The 17,628-nt window shown below is 27.3% G+C and overlaps 1 pseudogene; it reads right to left on the reverse strand.

Moving 5' to 3' along the window:
* Nucleotides 1-9,142: 9,142 nt before the first annotated feature.
* On the reverse strand, nt 9,143-9,606 carry LOC126305055 (NADH-ubiquinone oxidoreductase chain 5-like; annotated as a pseudogene).
* Between the last annotated feature and the right edge of the window lie 8,022 nt (nt 9,607-17,628).

Raw genomic sequence — 17,628 nt, forward strand, 5'->3', positions numbered from 1 at the left:
TTAACAAGGGTATCATTAATTTGATGCCAAGAATGGCTTTATGATGATTTCTTTTAAGATCATCAAATATGGCTGCTCCTCCTTCTTTAAATTTGGTAGGTGAAATTAGATTATTAAATAGAATTATATCTTGATCTTCTATTAGATTCTTTGCTTTGATTTTTTTATCTTTTTTTAGAGCTGTTTATACTTTGTATATATATTCTTATTCTCAGCATGGGAATTATTATTCTGGTGTTTATACTTGTTCTCTTGGTTATTTTCGTGAATATCATCTTTTACTTTTACATTGATTGCCTTTACATATTCTCTGTTTAAAGGGTGAATATTTCTTTGTTTAGTTTGCTTAAGTATTTTAATTAAAAATATTGTTTTGTGGAATCAATGATATGAAGTTTTTCATCTTAGGCCGTGAATTTATTTTCTATTTGTTCTTTGAGTTTTTTTTCTTTGTTTATTTCGAGAACTATAATTTTTATTTTAGGTATTTATTATTTAATAATTGATTATAGAGTTTTTGTTGAGTGAGAGCTTTTCAATTTAAATGGTTCTATAGTTGTTATAACTTTAATTTTGGATTGAATATCTCTTATTTTATATCTTTTGTTATATATATTTCTTCTTTGGTTATTTATTATAGAGAGGATTATATATCTGGTGAAAAGAATATAAATCGCTTTATTATTATTGTTTTAATATTTATTCTTTCTATAGGTTTTTTAATTATTAGTCCTAATTTAATTAGAATTTTATTAGGTTGAGATGGTTTAGGTTTAGTTTCTTATTGTTTAGTTATTTATTATCAAAATGTAAAATCTTATAGTGCTGGTATATTAACTGCACTTTCTAATCGTATTGGTGATGTTGATATTTTTATTTCTATTGCATGAATGTTAAATTTTGGTGGTTGAAATTATATTTATTATTATGATTTTATTTCTAATTCTTTTGAAATAAAGCTCATTACTATATTAATTGTTTTAGCAGCTATAACTAAGAGAGCTCAGATTCCTTTCTCTTCATGACTTCCTGCTGCTATAGCAGCTCCTACTCCTGTTTCTGCTTTAGTTCATTCTTCTACTCTTGTTACTGCTGGTGTTTATTTATTAATTCGTTTTAGACCAATATTGGATACTTATAATTGTGGTTGATTTTTACTTTTAATTGGTTGTATAACTATATTTATGGCTGGATTGGGCGCTAATTTTGAGTTTGATTTAAAGAAGATTATTGCTCTTTCTACTTTAAGACAACTTGGTTTAATAATAAGAATTTTGGCTATAGGTTATCCAAAGCTTGCATTTTTTCATTTATTGGCTCATGCTTTATTTAAGGCATTATTATTTATATGTGCAGGTTCAATAATTCATAATTTGAAGGATTCTCAGGATATTCGTTTTATAGGATTGTATTACCATTTATTATTGCTGCTATAGCAGCAATTCATTTATTTTTTCTTCACCAAACAGGATCTAATAATCCTCTTGGACTAAATGGAGATATTGAAAAAATTCCATTCCATCCATACTTTACCTTTAAGGATTCTATTACATTTGTAATAATAACATCATTATTAATTATACTATGTTTAATTAATCCTTACCTATTAGGAGATCCAGATAACTTTGTACCTGCCAACCCATTAGTACCACCAGTTCACATTCAACCAGAATGATATTTTCTATTTGCATATGCAATTCTACGATCTATCCCTAATAAGTTAGGAGGTGTTATTGCATTATTTTTATCAATTAGAATCTTAATAATTTTACCATTTTATAATAAAACACCATTCCGAGGCATTCAATTTTACCCTATTAATCAAATTTTATTCTGAATTATAGTAGTTGTTGTATGCTTACTAACGTGAATTGGTAAACGACCTGTTGAAGAACCTTATATTATAACAGGTCAAATCTTAACAATTATTTACTTCACATATTTCTTAATTAATGTCCATGTCACAAACGCATGAGATAAATTAATTAAGGAATAAAGTTAATTAGCTTAGGAAAAGCATATGTTTTGAAAACATAAAATTAGAAGTTTAACTCTTCTATTAACTTTTCTCAAAAAATTTCACTAAACAAATGAGATAAATAAAATCTTTAAACCAACAAAGAAAATAAAAAAATTCAAAGATAAAGGTAAAAAACTTTTTCAAGCTAAGTACATTAATTTATCATAACGGAACCGTGGTAATGTTCCACGAACCCAAATAAAACCAAAAGATATAATAGCAAGCTTAATAAAAAATATAAAAGAATAAAAATCACCGCCCAAAAAAATTAAAGCCAATAACATTCTTATGAAGACAATTCTAGTATATTCAGCTAAAAAAATTAAAGTAAAACCACCCGCACCATACTCAATATTAAATCCTGAAACTAACTCAGATTCCCCTTCAGCAAAATCAAAAGGAGTACGATTAGTTTCAGCTAAGCAAGAAGCAAAACAAGCTAAAGCTAAAGGAAAAGAAATAATAATAAATCAACAATAAAGCTGATAGTTTATAAAATCAAACATATTAAAACTACCAATTAAAATAATTAAAGACAATAAAATTGAAGCTAAACTAACTTCATAAGAAATTGTTTGAGCAACAGAACGAAGAGAACCTAATAATGAATAATTTGAATTAGAAGATCAACCAGCAATTATAACAGTATAAACACCTAATCTAGTACAACATAAAAAAAATAAAAATCCATAAGAAAAAGAACACATATAAGTTAAATAAGGAAAAATTACTCAAACGGCTAAAGAAATCATTAAATTAAAAACAGGGGAAAAATAATAAAGTAGGTATTGAGATATAATAGGAATTGGCTGCTCCTTACAAATTAACTTAATAGCATCTCTAAATTGCTGAGGAATTCCAACAAAACCTACCTTATTTGGACCCTTTCGAATCTGAATATAACCTAAAACCTTACGCTCTAATAAAGTTAAAAAGGCAACACTAATTAAAACACAAATAACCAATAAAAGAAAATTCAAAATAAATATAAATAAATCATAAAGTATCAATACTATTTGTAGAAAAAATCTACATAAATGAATTCTAAATTCAACACATTAATCTGTCAAAATAGTAAATAAATTAATATTAATCAATATAACAAAAAATATTTTAACCATATGGTCCTTTCGTACTAATATGGATTAACAATATTAGGATAGAAACCGACCTGGCTCACGCCGGCCTGAACTCAGATCATGTAAGAATTTAAAGGTCGAACAGACCTAATCATTGGGCTCCTGCACCCAAAATTTTTCTTAATCCAACATCGAGGTCGCAATCTGCTTTGTCGATATGAGCTCTCAAAAACAATTACGCTGTTATCCCTAAGGTAACTTAATCTTATGATCATAAATTATGGATCAAAATAACAAACATAAATAAATGATATAATAATGAAGAGTTTATGTATTCTTCATGTCACCCCAACAAAACATCATCATTAAATATAGAAAGACAAACAAAAAACAATATAAAAGTAAAATGTCAAGCTCTATATAAAAACCGAAATTAAATTCATAATATTCTTATCTTTATTATCTTTAGGTGGACTACCACCATTCCTTGGATTCTTACCAAAATGAATTGTAATACAATCATTAATAGAAAACAATATAACAACTATTATAACTATTATAGTTGTATTAACTACAATTACACTCTACTACTATATACGTATTAGATTCTCAGCTCTAATTATATCATACACAGAAAATTCGTGATCTATAAACATAAAGTCCCAAAAATCAAGAATCATTCTTCCTATAACAGTAATAATTTCAACAATAGGATTGATTTCAACATCAACCTTAATTTCATTATACTAAGGACTTAAGTTAATCAAACTAATAACCTTCAAAGTTATAATTAAAAGAATAATCTTTTAGGCCTTAGTAAAATTTTACACCTCTAGAATTGCAGTCTAGAATCATAATTGAATATAAGACCTAAATATTATAAGAGAGAAACCATCTCATAAGTAGATTTACAGTCTACCACCTAAAATTCAGCCATCTTACCGCAAAAATGATTATTCTCAACAAACCATAAGGACATTGGTACTTTATACTTCATATTTGGAGCATGAGCAGGAATAGTAGGAACATCAATAAGAATACTTATTCGTGCTGAACTTGGCCAACCCGGATCTCTAATTGGGGATGACCAGATTTATAATGTTATTATTACAGCTCACGCATTCGTAATAATTTTCTTTATAGTAATACCTATTATAATTGGAGGATTTGGTAATTGACTTGTTCCACTAATAATTGGTGCACCAGATATAGCATTTCCACGAATAAATAATATAAGTTTTTGATTACTACCACCTTCACTAACCCTTCTTCTTACATCTTCTATAGTAGATAATGGTGCTGGTACAGGATGAACAGTTTACCCTCCTCTAGCAGGAGCTATTGCACATGGGGGTGCATCTGTAGATCTAGCTATTTTTTCACTGCACTTAGCAGGTGTATCATCTATTCTTGGTGCAGTGAATTTCATTACAACAGCAATTAATATACGATCAGAAAGTATAACTTTAGATCAAACACCTTTATTTGTATGATCTGTAGCTATTACAGCATTACTTCTCCTTCTTTCACTTCCAGTTTTAGCAGGAGCTATTACTATATTATTAACAGATCGAAATTTAAATACATAATTCTTTGACCCTCTAGCTATTTTTTCACTGCACTTAGCAGGTGTATCATCTATTCTTGGTGCAGTGAATTTCATTACAACAGCAATTAATATACGATCAGAAAGTATAACTTTAGATCAAACACCTTTATTTGTATGATCTGTAGCTATTACAGCATTACTTCTCCTTCTTTCACTTCCAGTTTTAGCAGGAGCTATTACTATATTATTAACAGATCGAAATTTAAATACATCATTCTTTGACCCTGCAGGAGGGGGTGACCCAATTCTATATCAACATCTATTTTGATTCTTTGGACACCCAGAAGTTTATATTTTAATTCTACCGGGGTTCGGAATTATTTCACATATTGTATGTCAAGAAAGAGGAAAAATTGAATCATTTGGAACATTAGGTATAATTTATGCTATACTATCAATTGGACTAATAGGATTTATTGTATGAGCACATCATATATTTACAGTAGGAATGGATGTTGACACACGAGCATATTTTACATCAGCAACAATAATTATTGCTGTACCTACAGGAATTAAGGTATTTAGATGATTAGCTACATTATATGGAACTAAATTCAAGTTCAATCCACCATTATTATGAGCTCTAGGATTTATTTTCCTATTTACAATTGGTGGATTAACAGGATTAGTATTAGCAAATTCATCACTTGATATTGTATTACATGATACATATTATGTAGTAGCCCACTTTCATTATGTATTATCTATAGGAGCAGTATTTGCAATTATAGGAGGTGTCATTCAATGATATCCACTATTTACAGGATTAACTATAAATAATACATGATTAAAAATCCAATTTACAATTATATTCATTGGAGTAAATTTAACATTCTTTCCTCAACACTTCCTAGGATTAGCAGGAATACCTCGACGATACTCTGACTACCCAGACGCATATACATCATGAAACGTAGTATCAAGAATTGGGTCTACAATTTCTATTGTAGGAATCATTATATTCATTGTGATTATATGAGAAAGAATGATTACAAACCGAGCAATTATATTTAGAGCTAACATAAGAAGATCAACAGAATGACTACAAAATTCTAATATGGCAGATTAGTGCAGTAGATTTAAGCTCTACAAATAAAGGTTTGACCTTTTATTAGAAAATATTTATTAATGGCAACATGATCAAATTTATCTCTTCAAGATGGAGCTTCACCATTAATGGAGCAATTATCATTCTTTCATGATCATACTATGGTCGTATTATTATTAATTACAGTAATTGTAGGTTATGCCCTAAGTTATATATTATTTATTGCCTATACTAACCGTAATATACTTCATGGACATTTAATTGCAACAATCTGAACAGCTTTACCAGCAATTACATTAATTTTTATTGCCCTTCCATCATTACGACTATTATATTTACTTGATGATTCAGTAGATGCAATAATTACAATTAAAACCATTGGACGACAATGATATTGAAGATATGAATATTCAGACTTCATAGACGTAGAATTTGACACTTATATAACACCAGAACAAGACCTAGAAAATGATGGATTCCGACTACTAGATGTAGATAACCGAACAATCCTACCAATAAATACAGAAGTACGAGTATTAACAAGAGCATCAGATGTTCTACACTCATGAGCAGTTCCTGCATTAGGGGTTAAAATTGATGCAACGCCAGGTCGGTTAAATCAAGGAACATTCACAATAAATCGACCTGGATTATTCTTTGGACAATGCTCAGAAATCTGTGGAGCAAACCACAGATTTATACCAATTGTAATTGAAAGAACTTCAGTAAATTTATTTATTAAGTGATTATCTAAGATAATTTAAGGAGTTAGTTAAAATAAATAACATTAGAGTGTCAATCTAAAGTAACTAAAAAAAATTAGTACACCTTGAAATTCATCAGATGACTGAAAGTAAGTAATGGTCTCTTAAACCAAATAATAGTAAATTAACGACTACTTCTGATGGGGAAATTATATCCAAATCCCTCAAATATCCCCTCTTATATGATTCTCACTATTCATTATATTTTCAGCTACATTAATCTTGTTTAATCAAATAAACTTCTTCTCATTTAAACCTAACCTTATTAAAAGAGCAGAAAAAGGAACAATTGAAATAAAAAACTTAAATTGAAAATGATAACAAATCTATTCTCAACATTTGACCCATCAACTAACATCTTTAATTTATCATTAAATTGAACTAGAACATTTCTAGGACTATTATTAATCCCATCACTATTTTGACTTACACCATCACGAATTAACATTATCTGAAATAAACTAAATTTAACCTTACATAATGAATTTAAAACACTTCTTGGACCAAAATCATTTAATGGAACAACTTTCATTTTCATCTCAATTTTTATTATAATATTATTTAACAATTTCATAGGATTATTCCCTTATATTTTTACTAGAACAAGACATTTAGCATTAACATTTGCAATTGCCCTACCTATATGGCTAAGATTTATATTATTTGGATGAATTAACCATACTAATCATATATTTACACACCTTGTACCACAAGGTACACCGCCTGCATTAATATCATTTATAGTACTAATTGAAACAATTAGTAATGTTATTCGACCAGGTACATTAGCAGTACGGTTGGCAGCAAATATAATTGCAGGACACTTATTATTAACCTTATTAGGAAACACAGGACCATCTATAGCAATAAACTTAATCTCATTACTAATTATTGGACAAATACTTCTATTAATTCTAGAATCAGCAGTAGCAATAATTCAAGCCTATGTTTTCTCAATTCTAAGAACTCTATATTCTAGAGAAGTATATTAAACCTATGTTAACAACTCACTCAAACCACCCATTCCACTTAGTAGACTATAGACCTTGACCATTAACAGGAGCAATTGGAGCAATAGTCCTAGTATCAGGACTAGCAAAATGATTCCACCTATTTAATATTAACTTATTCATAATTGGATTTGGAATTACCCTACTAACTATAATTCAATGATGACGAGATGTAGTACGAGAAGGAACATATCAAGGATTACATACAGGATTTGTATCAATTGGATTACGATGAGGAATAATTTTATTTATTGCATCAGAGGTATTATTTTTCGTTTCTTTTTTTTGAGCATTCTTTAGAAGAAGATTAGCACCAACAATTGAACTAGGAATACTATGACCTCCAATAGGAATTCAACCCTTTAACCCTATACAAATTCCATTACTTAATACAGCTATTCTTTTAGCATCAGGAGTAACAGTAACATGAGCACATCATAGTTTAATGGAATCTAATCATACTCAAGCACTACAAGGATTATTCTTCACAGTGTTATTAGGACTATACTTTACAATACTTCAAGCATATGAATATTGAGAAGCACCTTTTACCATTGCAGATGCAGTTTATGGATCAACATTCTTTGTTGCAACAGGATTCCATGGTTTACACGTAATTATTGGAACAATCTTTTTATCAACATGTCTAGTTCGACACTCAATAAATCAATTTTCACCAAGACATCACTTTGGATTTGAAGCAGCAGCATGATACTGACACTTCGTAGACGTAGTATGATTATTCTTATATATCTCTATTTATTGATGAGGTAGATAATTGTTTTTCTAGTATAAATAGTACATTTGACTTCCAATCAGAAAGCTTGATATAAATCAAGAAAAACAATTCTAATTCTATCAACAAGAGTTTTCGTTAGATTTATTATACCAATAATTGTTATAATCCTGGCAACAACACTATCAAAAAAATTAATTAATGATCGAGAAAAAAGATCACCATTTGAATGTGGGTTTGATCCAAAAAGATCAGCACGAATACCATTCTCAATACGATTCTTCCTAATCGCAGTAATCTTTTTAATTTTTGATGTAGAAATTGCACTAATTCTACCAATTGTAATTATTTTTAAAACTTCAGACATTATAATCTGAACAGTATCAACAATATTTTTTATTCTAGTTCTATTAGGAGGACTATACCATGAATGAAACCAAGGAGCATTACAATGAGCAGAATAAAGGGTTGTAGTTAAATATAACATTTGGGTTGCATTCAAAAAGTATTGATATTATCAATCAACCTTAAATAGAATAAGAAGCGAAATATTGCAGTCAGTTTCGACCTGGAAGATTGGTATGTACTACCCTTATTCTTATTAATTGAAGCCAAAAAGAGGCGTATTACTGTTAATAATATAATTGAACTATAATAGTTCCAATTAAGGAAATGTAAAGCCAATATGAAAGCTGCTAACTTTTTATATTAGCGGTTAAACTCCGTTAACATTTCTAAAATTTATATAGTTTAAATAAAACATTACATTTTCACTGTAAAAATAATATATCTATATTTATAAATACTTAAAAGTAAAAATACTTCCTTAACATCTTCAGTGTCACGCTCTAATTATAAGCTATTTAAGTAAACGAAAAACAATATTACCAAAATAAATATTCAAAAAATAAAAGTTAAAAGATAAATCTTGAAATTAGAATCATATCAACCTTGAATATAACCAATTAAATAAATAAATAATCTATATAAACCTTGACCACCAAGTAATTCACCTCAACCATAATCAAATGACTTAGATGAATAATAACCTATTTTTAAAGGAATATATCTAATAAACTTAGTTGAAAGAAAAGGTATAAATCATATAGAACCAGCAAATCTAACAAAAGAAAGTATACTTAAAGAAAATAAATATGAGAAAAATCAAAATTAGAAATAAGATAACCTAAATAAGCACCTAAAATAACAACTGTAATAGTTAAAAACTTTAAATAATAAGGTAAAGCAATCACATGAGGAATAGGAAAAATTAATCAAGATAAAAGACTACCACCAAAAACAGCAACAAACAATAGACCAATTATTCCAAATGAAATATAATAACCCTTATCATCAAAAGAAAATCTAGAATAAAAATTATTATCACCAGATATTGAATAATAAAACAAACGAAAAGAATAAGAAGCAGTTAAACCAGTAGAAAAAAAATAAAGAAAAAAAATTAAACAATTAATTCATCTTAAACAAACCATCTCAAGAATTAAATCCTTTGAAAAAAATGCCGCTAAAAAAGGTATTCCACACAAAGATAAACTAGAAACATTAAAACAAACTGAAGTTAAAGGTATGAAATTAACAATTGATCCTATAAAACGAATATCCTGAGAATCCTTCAAATTATGAATTATTGAACCTGCACATATAAATAATAATGCCTTAAATAAAGCATGAGCCAATAAATGAAAAAATGCAAGCTTTGGATAACCTATAGCCAAAATTCTTATTATTAAACCAAGTTGTCTTAAAGTAGAAAGAGCAATAATCTTCTTTAAATCAAACTCAAAATTAGCGCCCAATCCAGCCATAAATATAGTTATACAACCAATTAAAAGTAAAAATCAACCACAATTATAAGTATCCAATATTGGTCTAAAACGAATTAATAAATAAACACCAGCAGTAACAAGAGTAGAAGAATGAACTAAAGCAGAAACAGGAGTAGGAGCTGCTATAGCAGCAGGAAGTCATGAAGAGAAAGGAATCTGAGCTCTCTTAGTTATAGCTGCTAAAACAATTAATATAGTAATGAGCTTTATTTCAAAAGAATTAGAAATAAAATCATAATAATAAATATAATTTCAACCACCAAAATTTAACATTCATGCAATAGAAATTAAAATAGCAACATCACCAATACGATTAGAAAGTGCAGTTAATATACCAGCACTGTAAGATTTTACATTTTGATAATAAATAACTAAACAATAAGAAACTAAACCTAAACCATCTCAACCTAATAAAATTCTAATTAAATTAGGACTAATAATTAAAAAACCTATAGAAAGAATAAATATTAAAACAATAATAATAAAACGATTTATATTCTTTTCACCAGATATATAATCCTCTCTATAATAAATAACCAAAGAAGAAATATATATAACAAAAGATATAAAAATAAGAGATATTCAATCCAAAATTAAAGTTATAACAACTATAGAACCATTTAAATTGAAAAGCTCTCACTCAACAAGAACTCTATAATCAATTATTAAATAATAAATACCTAAAATAAAAATTATAGTTCTCGAAATAAACAAAGAAAAAAAACTCAAAGAACAAATAGAAAATAAATTCACGGCCTAAGATGAAAAACTTCATATCATTGATTCCACAAAACAATATTTTTAATTAAAATACTTAAGCAAACTAAACAAAGAAATATTCACCCTTTAAACAGAGAATATTTAAAGGCAATCAATGTAAAAGTAAAAGATGATATTCACGAAAATAACCAAGAGAACAAGTATAAACACCAGAATAATAATTCCCATGCTGAGAATAAGAATATATATACAAAGTATAAACAGCTCTAAAAAAAGATAAAAAAATCAAAGGAAAGAATCTAAAAGAAGATCAAGATATAATTCTATTTAATAATCTAATTTCACCTACCAAATTTAAAGAAGGAGGAGCAGCCATATTTGATGATCTTAAAAGAAATCATCATAAAGCCATTCTTGGCATCAAATTAATGATACCCTTGTTAATTAATAATCTTCGTCTACCTAAACGTTCATAAATAATATTAGATAAACAAAATAAACCAGAAGAACATAAACCATGACCAACCATTAGAGAAAGAGAACCTACACAACCTCATCAATTCATAGTCATCAATCCACCAATAACCATTCTTATATGAGCAACAGAAGAATATGCAATTAAAGACTTTAAATCAACCTGACGAAAACAAATAAATCTTACAATAACACCCCCAGATAAACCTAAAGACAATCAAAAATAATTAAACTTTAAACCCAAATAAGAAATAACCTTTATAACACGAAAAATACCATAACCACCTAACTTTAATAAAACACCAGCAAGAATTATTCTACCTGAAATAGGGGCCTCTACATGAGCCTTAGGAAGTCATAAATGAACCAAAAACATAGGTATCTTAACTAAAAAAGCCAAAATTATAAATACATAAAACATAAAATAATAAGAACCAAAATCAACCAATAAAGGAAAATATAAAGTATTAGAAAAATCATAAACCTTAAATAAAACTAATAATAAATGTAATCTAGCAACCAAAGTATAAAAAATTAAATAAACACCAGCCTGCAAACGCTCAGGTTGATAACCCCAACGCAAAATTAAAAGTAAAGTAGGAACTAATCTAGCCTCAAAAAAAATATAAAAAGAAAGAAGACTTAATCTAGCAAATGAACAATAAAGCATAATTATTAAAATCAAAACCATAAAAACAAAAAAATTAGAATGATATGAACTTAAATAAACTGAACCTCTAGCAGTGATTATTAAAGAACAAATCCAAAAACTAAGTAAAATTAAACTAAAAGAAAAATAATCAATACCAAAATAATATCTAATTATATTCAAATCAGCATATGAATAAACACAAATTATAAAAACAAAACCCGACAGAAACATTAAAGAATGAACCAACCATCAACAATTATTTAATAAACAAAGAGGGATCAAAAAAATAGTTATAAATAAATACTTTAACATAAAGATAAACCAAAAGAATTAAAAAGATCATTACCATGAGAACGAATTATTGAAACTAAAATAGAAAGTCCTAAAGCACCCTCACAAACAGAAAAAACTAAAAAAATAACAGGAAAAAAATAATCATAATCAAACTCAATAAGAAAAACAATAACTAACATAAATAAAGAAAGAACAATATATTCTAATCTCAAAAGAACCATTAATAAATGTTTACGTTTAGAAGAAAAAACATAAACACCAGCAAAATAAATCAATAAAGAAGTAAAAATAGAGAATATAAACATTAGTTTTAATAGTTTAAAAAAAACGCCGGTCTTGTAAACCGGAAATAAGTCCAGCCCCCACTTTTAAAACTTCAGAGGTGGAAAAGCTTCCATCATCGGTCCCCAAAACCGGTATTTTAAATAAACTAACCCCTGAAATGATCAAAATAATAATTATATCATTATCAAATGTAATAAATATTAATTTTATTAAATTAAGACACCCAATATCAATAATGCTATTTATTATCCTTCAAACCTTCCTAGTTGGATTAATAACAGGAACAATAATAGAAAGATATTGATTATCATATATTTTATTTTTAACATTTCTTAGTGGTATACAAGTATTATTTATTTACATTACAAGAATTGCATCAAACGAAATATTTCAGCCTAAATCAATCACTATAATTATTACATTAATAATGTGAGTATTTATCATATTAATATTAATTATTCTAGATATATCTATATTTATAGACTTTTTCAAAAACACCGAAACTATAAATATTGATAATTCAATCAATTATCAAGAAATAACAATATCTTTAGAAAAATTATATAATAGACCAACATTCATTATTACAATAATAATAATAATTTATTTATTTTTAGCACTACTAGCAGTTGTTAAAATCACCAATATTAATCAGGGACCTATTCGTAAAATAAGATAATTACTAATGAATAAACCCTTACGATTAAGACATCCTTTAATTAAAATTATTAATAACTCTTTAATTGACTTACCTGCCCCAACAAATATTTCATTTTGATGAAATTTTGGATCCCTATTAGGGTTATGTTTGGTAATTCAAATCGTAACTGGACTATTTTTAGCTATACATTATACATCAAATATTGAAATAGCATTCAGTAGTGTAGTACACATCTGCCGAGACGTAAATAATTGTTGAATTATCCGAACCTTACACGCAAATGGAGCATCTATATTTTTTATTTGTATTTACTTACATGTAGGACGGGGAATTTACTATGGATCTTATATATATATACATACCTGAATAATTGGTACAGTGATTTTATTTTTAGTTATAGCAACTGCATTTATAGGATATGTCTTACCCTGAGGCCAAATATCTTTTTGAGGTGCAACAGTAATTACTAATTTATTATCAGCAATCCCGTACTTAGGAACAGATTTAGTCCAATGAGTATGAGGAGGATTCGCTGTTGATAATGCAACATTAAATCGATTCTTCACATTCCATTTTGTATTACCATTTATTATTGCTGCTATAGCAGCAATTCATTTATTTTTTCTTCACCAAACAGGATCTAATAATCCTCTTGGACTAAATGGAGATATTGAAAAAATTCCATTCCATCCACACTTTACCCTTAAGGATTCTATTACATTTGTAATAATAACATCATTATTAATTATACTATGTTTAATTAATCCTTACCTATTAGGAGATCCAGATAACTTTGTACCTGCCAACCCATTAGTAACACCAGTTCACATTCAACCAGAATGATATTTCCTATTTGCATATGCAATTCTACGATCTATCCCTAATAAGTTAGGAGGTGTTATTGCATTATTTTTATCAATTAGAATCTTTATAATTTTACCATTTTATAATAAAACACCATTCCGAGGCATTCAATTTTACCCTATTAATCAAATTTTATTCTGAATTATAGTAGTTGTTGTATGCTTACTAATGTGAATTGGTAAACGACCTGTTGAAGAACCTTATATTATAACAGGTCAAATCTTAACAATTATTTACTTCACATATTTCTTAATTAATGTCCATGTCGCAAACGCATGAGATAAATTAATTAAGGAATAAAGTTAATTAGCTTAGGAAAAGCATATGTTTTGAAAACATAAAATTAGAAGTTTAACTCTTCTATTAACTTTTCTCAAAAAATTTCACTAAACAAATGAGATAAATAAAATCTTTAAACCAACAAAGAAAATAAAAAAATTCAAAGATAAAGGTAAAAAACTTTTTCAAGCTAAGTACATTAATTTATCATAACGGAACCGTGGTAATGTTCCACGAACCCAAATAAAACCAAAAGATATAATAGCAAGCTTAATAAAAAATATAAAAGAATAAAAATCACCGCCCAAAAAAATTAAAGCCAATAACATTCTTATGAAGACAATTCTAGTATATTCAGCTAAAAAATTAAAGTAAAACCACCCGCACCATACTCAATATTAAATCCTGAAACTAACTCAGATTCCCCTTCAGCAAAATCAAAAGGAGTACGATTAGTTTCAGCTAAGCAAGAAGCAAAACAAGCTAAAGCTAAAGGAAAAGAAATAATAATAAATCAACAATAAAGCTGATAGTTTATAAAATCAAACATATTAAAACTACCAATTAAAATAATTAAAGACAATAAAATTAAAGCTAAACTAACTTCATAAGAAATTGTTTGAGCAACAGAACGAAGAGAACCTAATAATGAATAATTTGAATTAGAAGATCAACCAGCAATTATAACAGTATAAACACCTAATCTAGTACAACATAAAAAAATAAAAATCCATAAGAAAAAGAACACATATAAGTTAAATAAGGAAAAATTACTCAAACGGCTAAAGAAATCATTAAATTAAAAACAGGGGAAAAATAATAAAGTAGGTAATTAGATATAATAGGAATTGGCTGCTCCTTACAAATTAACTTAATAGCATCTCTAAATGGCTGAGGAATTCCAACAAAACCTACTTTATTTGGACCCTTTCGAATCTGAATATAACCTAAAACCTTACGCTCTAATAAAGTTAAAAAGGCAACACTAATTAAAACACAAATAACCAATAAAAGAAAATTCAAAATAAATATAAATAAATCATAAAGTATCAATACTATTTGTAGAAAAAATCTGCATAAATGAATTCTAAATTCAACACATTAATCTGTCAAAATAGTAAATAAATTAATATTAATCAATATAACAAAAAATATTTTAACCATATGGTCCTTTCGTACTAATATGGATTAACAATCTTAGGATAGAAACCGACCTGGCTCACGCCGGTCTGAACTCAGATCATGTAAGAATTTAAAGGTCGAACAGACCTAATCATTGGGCTCCTGCACCCAAAATTTTTCTTAATCCAACATCGAGGTCGCAATCTGCTTTGTCGATATGAGCTCTCAAAAACAATTACGCTGTTATCCCTAAGGTAACTTAATCTTATGATCATAAATTATGGATCAAAATAACAAACATAAATAAATGATATAATAATGAAGAGTTTATCTATTCTTCATGTCACCTCAACAAAACATCATCATTAAATATAGAAAGACAAACAAAAAACTATATAAAAGTAAAATGTCAAGCTCTATAGGGTCTTCTCGTCCTAAAGAAGAATTTAAGCCTTTTGACTCAAAAGTTAAATTCAAAAATTTATTAAGAGACAGTTGATTTCTCGTCAAGCCATTCATTCCAGCCACTAATTAAGAGACTAATGATTATGCTACCTTTGCACGGTCAAAATACCGCGGCTCTTTAAAAATACGCTCAGTGAGCAGGCCAGACCTCAAAATATAAACAAGAGGACATGTTTTTGATAAACAGGCGGAAATCAATTTTGCCTAGTTCCTTATAATAAGTTCACAAGGTAAAAATTTCATACAAATAAATATACTAATTCTATCATTATTACAAAAATTTTAAAATTAAGTTAATAATCTTAATAAAAAACCTAAAATATTTATAAAATCAAATAAAAAATAATGAACTAAAACGTAATCTTAAAGATAGCTGGTTTAAAGCTTACTATTATATTTCTATAAAATAAATTATAGGTTATTAACTTCAAAGCTTATCCCTTAAAGAATAAATAAGTTAATATTTTTACTTAAAAAATAAAATAAAAACAAATAACTTTAAAAAATTAAATTTTTTCTTAAGAAACTAGATATCTTGGGAAACGATTAACATCTCATTTCTATAAATAATTTAATAATAATTATGATACATTAACTATAAATTATTTATAAATCAACCCAAATCGAGACAAGTAAAATAAATACTAAAATTTTGATAAACCCTGATACAAAAGGTACAATAAATAAAATCTACTTAAAAAAATTTAAAATAATATTTCATAAAACACTTACATTACCAATAAACTGTAATTTAAAAAATCAATTCTATAAAATATACTAAGACAAAAATACAATAAAATTATTTTATTAAATAATTAAATAAACAAAAAATAAATATAATAAAATAAATAATCAAGATATCCTGATTTGCACAGAAAAATTTTCAGTGTAAATGAAACACTTTACTAATAAGTTATATCTTGAAACTCTTCCTAGATACACTTTCCAGTACATCTACTATGTTACGACTTATCTCATCTAAATTGAAGCTACTTTAAAATAAAATAGAATAGTCAATAATGAGAGCGACGGGCGATGTGTACACATCTCAGAGCCAATATCAGTTAAATTAAATAAATTAAATTACTATCAAATCCACCTTCATTAACAGTATTTCACTATCAAATCCGTTATAAACAAAAATCTATTATAACCCACCTCCTCTTAACTATAAGCTGCACCTTGACCTGAAATATTTTATAATAATAAATCTTGAGAATTATAACTCTAAAAAGATTCTCTGATAACGGAGATATACAATCAAATAAATTAAGTAGAGTAAATCGTGTATTATCAATCATGGGGTAGGTTCCTCTGAATGGACTGAGATACCGCCAAATTCTTTGGGTTTAAAGACCTTAACTAATAGTACCCTGGTAAATATAATTAACATTTAAAATAATAGGGTATCTAATCCTAGTTTATTATTTAAATTTCACAGATTCATAAAAAGGGCCACAAATAAATTTTAACATTTCACCTTACAAATTTATATTTCAACCCTAATAATATAAACAACTGTTTTAACCAATAATATTCACTTGTATCAATCGTATAACCGCGGCTGCTGGCACGAATTATGCCGATACTAAATCAATTGCTAAATCCAAAATCACTTGATAATTAAATCAAATTACTGCAAAAAGAACATTTAGTCTAACAAAACTTACATATAATACAAAGAAAAAGTGAATAAACA

The sequence above is a fragment of the Schistocerca gregaria genome, unplaced genomic scaffold (genome assembly GCF_023897955.1).
Source record: "Schistocerca gregaria isolate iqSchGreg1 unplaced genomic scaffold, iqSchGreg1.2 ptg000240l, whole genome shotgun sequence".
NCBI lineage: Eukaryota > Metazoa > Arthropoda > Insecta > Orthoptera > Acrididae > Schistocerca > Schistocerca gregaria.